This window comes from Opisthorchis viverrini (assembly GCF_000715545.1).
Source record: "Opisthorchis viverrini unplaced genomic scaffold opera_v5_560, whole genome shotgun sequence".
In the NCBI taxonomy this organism is placed as follows: Eukaryota; Metazoa; Platyhelminthes; class Trematoda; order Opisthorchiida; family Opisthorchiidae; genus Opisthorchis; species Opisthorchis viverrini.
Genome location: NW_008752220.1, coordinates 8438 through 17115, shown reverse-complemented (window position 1 = coordinate 17115; position 8678 = coordinate 8438).

Here is an 8678-nt window from a genome sequence, read left to right as displayed (position 1 = left end):
GCATTTTGTTCCAGAGAAAAATATCCTCCGGATGGCCTCACAATTTCTCATCCTCACGAGTTAGATGACCGAGAAATGAAGTCTTGTTGCCAGGTCAATTATAAAGGGCTGTATTCGAAAAACAACTGGCCAAAACGGGCTCTACACTAAGAAACAACCTTGTTTCATGCATTGGAGCTTGTGTAAACCATCTACCATTAACCAGACAGAGATATGTGGTTGTAGGGCATCAAGGCCCTGAAGGTTGCTTCCAGCAAGGCTGTGAAAAATGCGTCAAAGGGAAGAATCTAACGAGAACGCGAGCTCGGACAAAGTCGTCCGTCAGGCGCATAACGCTAATGGCATTTTTCGTCAGTCCGTATCAAATATGTAAACGTTCGTCAACAGTATCTTCAGGCGAATTCTCACTAAGTTTAGCTGTCGCGCTCAATACAACAAGCTATCAACCATTACCATCAACTCGGTCATGTCGATCTGACCAATTATGTCATACCCAACGCTATGTACAAAACCATTTGAGTTGAAAAAAGCCCACCATCATGCTCAACTATAAAGACCGTAAATCCGATGGGTAGGCGAGTTTTAGCAGGGAAACGCAAACGTACACAGAGAACAAGACGCCCCGGTTGCAACCGGTCATCAAGGTTTGCAAAATTGGAAATTCTGAGACGATTTTATTTTACTGATAAGCAATTTCTTCAGACGAACAGACCGAACTTCTAGTGTGGTACACCGCAAAAGAATTTGACGTCTTTTAATCATCAGGAAGGTAATATGTCGCCTGGAGAAATTGAAACTGTTCCTGTTGCAATATATAAGATTGCAAGGATATCGAAACTGTCTAGAATTTCTGGTTACCCCCAGTGTACATTCTGGAAATCTGGCCTTCTCTAAAAAGTCCCCTCCGTCGGGTGCAGTGTATTTTCATTTGCGAATTATGAAAGACAGATTTGGGAATTGCTACCCTCAATTTGAATCTTGACAAACTTTTATAGTCAAAAAATACGAAAAAAGGAAAATGAGCTTTCCGATTTCAGCTTATTTTGCTCAATCTCGCATCGGGTCAGGTGTGTAAAAACTAAAACTAGGCGTGAATTTCAAACGCATTAATCATGCATCTTCTGCTGAAAGAATCAAAGTCTCTGAAAGAACACCTCAACATCTAACGAGACTAACAACTCTTCCTAGTTGTTCGGCTACATGGCACGTTAGTTTATTTGTCGTGGACTAGATGAATTGATTCAGAATCTCAGAAGAAAACAAAAGCGCCTGGTTATGTGAAAAGTCTACAGATAGGCTTCTAAAAATGTACACCATAAAAACAAAAAAGCATTTTTCGCGTTTCTTGCCGATGACTCAAGCGGCCAGTAAACATGTATGAATTCGTGGAGTAGATCACGGACGTATGAATTACACTGCTGATCAGCCGCTCATGGTCTGTTGCGGGTTCGAGGCTCTCCGAAGATTCGCACTGCTGAAGACTCTCAATAAAGATGGAATAGCTTCTCAGCACAGATTGACTTTATTTACACCACCATCTATAGAAAAAAATTCTAAACTGCAGTAACAGCCAAGCTGAAGTCAATCAAACTCATGCACAATAATCTGAAGTTCATTTTGTTAACTCTGGAGCTCTCTAGGCCCTAATCCTCTGTAGATTGAAGGAAAGCGATTATTAGGAGCGGCCTTCTCACTGCTATGTATATTGTTTATTACAGTTTTCATTGTCTCTTGTTTCAAGTAAACTCAGATGTGGGACGGCCAACCCGCTAGGGCAACAGGGATCATTAGCTTGCCTTGAAGAAAGGTCGCTGGAAGGTTTGTGGACAACAGCCGGTCTGACCTTACTTTGGACTCACCAGGTTGACAGAGACCCTGGATTTAGGTCCAGTCAATGCAAGAGCATAATTTGTGCTAACTCAATGAAATCTTTGCCGCGCTGCGGTTTTAACTAATATTTTCTACGCGACACAAACAATAATTTGTTTAAAGTTGACCGACAGCCTTTTTTCAACATGCATGAGAAATCACAAAGAACGCGGAAAAACTGAACATTTTTTCAGCAAACAAATGTAAATTCGTTTTGAAGAAAGCGATATAGATCACATAGACCCGGGTTGGTGCATATTTGTTACCCAGACGTTCGTCAATCAAACCTTGTTTTTACAATAGAGTGCAGCTGGCATTTCGAACATTAGGATTTACTCAAATTTCCTGCTTACTCATCAAACCGAAAGAATCAAACATAACTAATATTATTCTGGCAGTCCTTGGATCAATAGGCCTTCCTATAACAAGAAAACTGGATCACCTGACTTTCTTCGTCGTGTGTACACTTGCCTGTATATATGTCATTAACATTTGAACTTGGCGGCTGTAATATAGTAACCCCTGAAGTATCATGGTGCCGAACTATGTCTTATTTTTTCCTCAAGTTAAGGGGGATTCACTCAAAACAGACCATACACAGTTAGAATAGGAATCAACCGGTTACGTAGGATAGGCGATATGAAATCGCATTCTGATCTAGCCACCGTGACGATCTAGCCGGTCATCCTGTCACGTGACTTTACAGATGCGTGAAGCTGTTCGAATCTGAATTTGTGGTGATGGCGGCAAGAGTCAACCAAAACCGCCCCTATAGCGACTGCTGCACTCGATACAGCGTCGTGGCACGCATTATACCTAGTATATGCGCGGTGTTCAACCGTCCATCCAATGAACGGGCTAAAACTCCCATTACATCATCCACACACAAAGCTGACATCGAAAGTGTACTGTTTATTCTGTCTGTTCACCCGGCAGTCGCTCAGTAGTAACCACATGCCTAGGACTGTCTCTAGGTCAGTAGCTGTGTTTCAGTTGTTCCCCAACACTGAGACAAGCCAGTGTCTACTCACGTGGGGTCCAGCCACGGGCAAATGCTTCAAAATTTTTGAAAACGCGCACATCGATCTCAAGGCAACTTTACCACGCGGTCTTTACGTCACAGTCAGTGGCACCAACAGCGAAAAGTAACTGAGTAGCGTTATGGCAAGTAATCCAGTGCGAGGTGAGGACTCACAAACTGAGAGCACTCAGTGGCACCAACAGCGAAAAGTAACTGAATGGTGTCATGGCAAATAATCCAGCGCGAGATGATGAACCACAAACTGAGAGCACGATAATGCCTGATGAAAAGTAAACTAAAAAAAACTATAATCAAAATATCCGGGAGGGACTAACTGTACACGTTTAAAAGTCCGGCGCTGCAAAATTTTGAGCTCAGTGCAGTGAAAACCGCATAACCGACTAAGAGTCTATACTGTCGGTTGTGTTGTAACTTCCCTGCACTTTAGGGATTATTTTAGTGACCCAGTCCATTATTTAAACACACTACTGATCAATATTATAAAGTGTAGTTCAAAAAGGAAACTCTCACCAAATATTTGTAAGATTTTAATAGAAATTCCCGCTCAATGACTTTGAAAAACGTTTTGCTGAATCATTTATTTTAATCTTATAATTTTTGTAGTTAAATGTTTGCTATTTTGTGAAAGTCTCCTGAAGCTAAAACAGATTTGAGTTGGACTTAATCCAGGCATAATTTTGGTTCAATAATTGAGCGAAACTTTTATAACTAAACGTATTTATGTGCACGAACTCGCTTGGGAGGGCAGTGTCTCCCTGGAAGATTCTCATGAATGCTCTAATTTCAGCAGGTCCGCTCCGTATACTATGTCGCCTTTTATATAGGAATCGCATGAACTAAAAGTATAGGAATGGTTCACGGCGAAAAGGCCCTAATAAGAGCACAGTCTCCCAATGTGAATAGTCCAGGAACCGTCAGCCAACCATAGCAAAGAAATTGCAAACTGAAACTGAAACCCATCTACCCTGAGAGGCCAAAATCCGCTTCAAAGCTGTTTCATCCCCATTGTGAATGATCTACGATAAACACTTCCAGAAACTCAGAGTTTTGAACTCGTGGCCTTCAAGCCAGTGACTGAAAACGTAGGCGTTTGGCCGCGAGAAGCTACTCAGCAGTGTGATTAGTTTTCATTTGGACAGGACATCGCACCAATCGCCGTTCAATCACGGAAACTACATCACGTGATCTAGTGAGTGACTTCTACATACCCGCTGGCCGCCTCATGTGGAAATATTTTGTTCATGCGGTTTTTGAATCCAGAGACACTGCACCGCAGTGTCTTTGAGTTGCAAAACAATTTTTATGTAAGAATACCATACAGGGTGCCGGAGATTCTACTGGAAACCAACCATATAGTCAGGATGTTAGCTGAACCGATGGTGCAGGATATACACAGATATGTGAAGCAAAATATTGTTGTAATATTCTTGTAATTTTCAAGGTGTTTGCTTACAACTTGAAGATATTGCTCAGCTCTTTAATTGAGTGAGGTAAACTGCGTTAACCTAGCTAAGTGGCTCAATAGTGATCTAAGCAATTGTAATTAATGCATTCGACCACTCAAGAGTATCCCTATACCCGTTGAGTTTAAGTAATCTTTATCACTTTCCTGACACCAGTTTTTATCCTTCAAACTGGAATTTCCAGAGAAGTACGAGACTATCTAAGAAGATACGAATGCAAAAGGGTCCCGGAAGGAGAATAAAAACTCCGCAATGTAACCAGCAGTGATTGATGGGCAAGAAGTTTAATTTGCCGTTTGACAGGACAGAAGGTCGCTTGTCCCTGGATTATTAAGTCAAACTCAGGTTGTGTGGCTTCTGGGGAAATACCCTTGTGATTTTTTTGAATGTTTACTTGAGCAAACCAGGTACAGTAGAAATTGAGGACAATTCTGTGAGTTTTCCAGAATTTTCTGAGTTGCACACTCTCTGTGGTTCCAGACAGGGGTAAAAATGTCTTAGGATGATTCCTGGATCTCCAGTGTGAGCTGACGTTAGCTTTTAAAAAGATAACTGTTGAAGCCTTCTTGTCTAGACTCTGCTCCTTTTCTGTTGTTTAGAAACACCAGGGAATATAAGTACTAAACTTCGGTTGCTTTTCATAACTACCCGGCAAAATTTACATTTAGCGTCTGATCGATTAATATCATTAGCCGAACAAAGGTGGTCATTAGTCTATTGATCACATAAACAATGGGGACTGATGATAATGGATGCGCCGGGGCATGCATCTTTCCTCAGCAATGGCAATTGCTATACAATACAAGATCGGAAATTGTTACTCGAGGACACTGGTGTTGCAATAAGGCGTCTGTAGCCGAGGGAAGAATATACTACAGCGCTAGTAAAGAACCTTTGTGGGCAACGACATCCTAGCAGAGTGAATTCCAGTAGCGTGTGCAATACACACATCTTTATCTGACTCCTCACTCCAGAAAGTGACTTCAAATTATCGGGTGGATAGTATCTAGACTTTTCTGCAGACTCTCTATTTTCTCGTCACTTCCGTGCGTGATCGTACGCCTGTCTCATTACGATTGTACAAGTTAGTCAACTCGTAAATACATAGGCGGAAATACATAGGCATACTAAAGTGACTATTTTAAGCCATCACAAAATTAAAAATTCGACCCAATTACACGTCCAAAACGTACCAAACTTATTTTAATGGTCAGCTCATGTCAATTATTTAATCTTGAAAGATTTTGATATACTTCAAAAGATTAAAAAATAAAAATGCCTTATCCGATCAAGTGAAAAACAAACCTCAGGCCAGATGCAGTCGGTTAAAAGCGTTTAGCGTAAACTAACTTTCCGGTGGTAACACGCTCGCGTGACGTGTAAAACACTCATAGTTGGATTCCCAACTGAACTCGGGCTGCAGTAACTTCTTTTCTGTTAGTGCGTCGACCCGATACCCCAAATGATAGAAAAGGAACTGTACTTTTTGCCCAGTCATGGTCGACCCCTCAGAAGTTCAGACAGTGTAACGCAAAGGCGCCCTGTCACAAAGGCTGACCTACCTAACTAATCAGTTAGGTTAAGTCAACCGGTGTCAACGGCTTTGTTACTTTCCTTTTAGTCGCAAGTTAACCATACGTTGAGTCTGGATCACCCTAACTATATCCTAATTCATGTGCTTTGGCAACGTGGGACCAATCCAATAAAAAGTTTTCTCACATTGGTTTTACTGCTTTGTACCTACATCCTTAGATAAAACAAAACATTACTATGTCTATTGCACGTAAATGTCTGGAGTTTTCCAGAATTTTTAGACGCATCTACGGGATTTTTTTATTTTCCTGACATCGAAGGTGCGAAATTTGGATTTCTCCCAGTTCTAAGCAATCCACAAGTTTCTAATTTCACAGAGAAGTTAGTATCACAGACATAATAACTTGCCTGATACTTGCGCCCTGCCACCCACCAAATGACACGAATGCCTTATGTCGGTGCCCACTCTCACGCTATAACACAAACGTAGTGTTTAAGACGTGTATGCACCTGCATCCTCACCCACCTGAAAAAGCTCATCGGTTTGGATGGGAACACATAGGAGAAAAATACATTGAGTGAAACTTTTCCAAACAAAAAAAGAACGAACTGAACATGGTACGAGCTATTTATACTGGGTAGCTGAACTAGAAACAGGCTGGTACGGGAAAAAGACCCGACTCAAAACAGCCAAACAAAGTGACAGCCTGTGGCAGGATCACACTCTGCTTCAGGACCAGTGAAGCGAAATACCTGCTGGTCGAGAACACTGTTTTCCCTTTAGACAACTTCTGCATACGTGTGTAACCATACGTGTGCAACCATAAAGACGTTTTGCCTACTATAAATCTCGCTCTACTGCCTGTTCAACATCACCTTACCAAACATAGACAATAGCGACCACAAGGATTTCCGTAAACCTGTACAACGAAACATTTAACTCATGTACCGCTAGCACCAAGATAATCGGACTTGGTGGCGAATACATACTTTGGCTAAACTATTCAATATGTGTTCACTTACTGTCCCCAAATCGAGTTCTTCTCATCTTTCCCTCAACCGAACAATTACTGCGGCCTTGGCTTCTGTTAGATGTAGTGTGACCTTCTTAGTGAAGATATGACTAATGAATACCGCTCAATTTGAAAAATGTAGCATAGACCGAATTGATGGTTGCGGTTGACTCGTATCCTTGCATCAGATATGCATGTACTAGTGCGTTGTATTTGGCATTCCTTGGAACCAATGTTCAGAGTAGAACATTGTCCAAAGTGGAACATTATTCACAAACCTCGGTGCCCATCACAGGTTTCCAATGTGTTCTTTCGGTTTTAACCCACTGAACACGTTGTGTTATTGATGAACAAAACTGTTTTGAGCGTAACCCGAAGTGGAACGAATAAGGAGAGGGAAAGTTCAGGAAGCGACTTTCACCCGATACCCTCCTGTTACTTTCAGTATTGCTTTACTTTATGACATACTAACGTAGATGAAATCCTCCTGTTACATTCAGTAATGCTTTACTTTATGACATCCTAACGTAGACGAAATTCGTAAAGGTGAGACACTCATTCGTTGTGCATTTGTGTGGTTCAGCATTTGAGTAATGTAGCGTCGTTTGTGGAAAGACTGGGTGTAACTGGAACAGTCTTTCAGTGTATCTTGCCATTGCTCACAGGTAGCTAAAACGTTTTTCTGAAGGTACTGATCCCATCTCCGTATGATTTCAGTACGCCCAGCCGTTGGACCCTAGTTTTCAAACCTTCTGGTTCAAACCTTCCAATGTAAGAAAAAAGTGACTCGAAAGGCTCAGCTGATATATGCCCACCTGATCAGGTAATGCTATTCAGTACTACACTGACTGATTTTACTGAGTACTGATCAAAGAAGGAATACTTTCAAGTACTCAGTCAAAAAGCCCTTGCGTTTAAAAACAGGTTCCTAATTACGCAACCATGGCCCTCTGACGCGAATAAGACACCTTTACTTAAATCCAGAAACTCAGCATTTGGGCGTTTTGCTTGGATCAAACACAGCCTTTTTATATATCGCCATGTTTATTGTCCCGGGTGCTGTTATACGCGAGACATATAGATAGACTTTAGGCTTTAAAGTAAGAAGAAAAACAGAGCCCCGAATTCCCAAATCAAAAGTTGCACTGTATTTTTGTCACAGCGAGATTTATATAAATTCGTGAACTGGTAAGTAGCGTCCACACATATCAACTATTAGGATGAGGAGTTGACCCCAAGCAGCGTCCACACATATCAATTATTATGATGAGGCGCTGACCCCAAGCTAAGGCATACAATTCAAGCGGCTTTTGTACAAAGCGGTTATTAGTGCTGTAACCAGAACTTATCCGTCTTGATTGACCCCGTGCTTCGTTGGGTATCACTCCGCACGAATGCGGTGAAAAACTTCAATGTTAGAATGCCGTTTCGCCTAGCTCTCTGAACTGACCATGATGTATCTTAATTCCAAACACGTTTTCGACATTAATTTCACAAGTTTTGCAGCAAACATCTGAGGTTTCTTGTGTAGTTAATTTGTAACCTTCTAATCATCTAAATCCGCACCCATTTCCGGGACACTAGTCAGCAAACAAGGACACGTTATGGCTCCCTATCAAGAGGTCCACAGGCACCGTGAGCAGAAACATTAAAGTGCATGCGGAAGAAAGTGGCGACTAACTACTCGCTGAGTCAGGGTTGCTGTGCCCCGCGTTAATTGAGTGTGTCTGACGTTCTCAATGATGAAAAACAACAAAT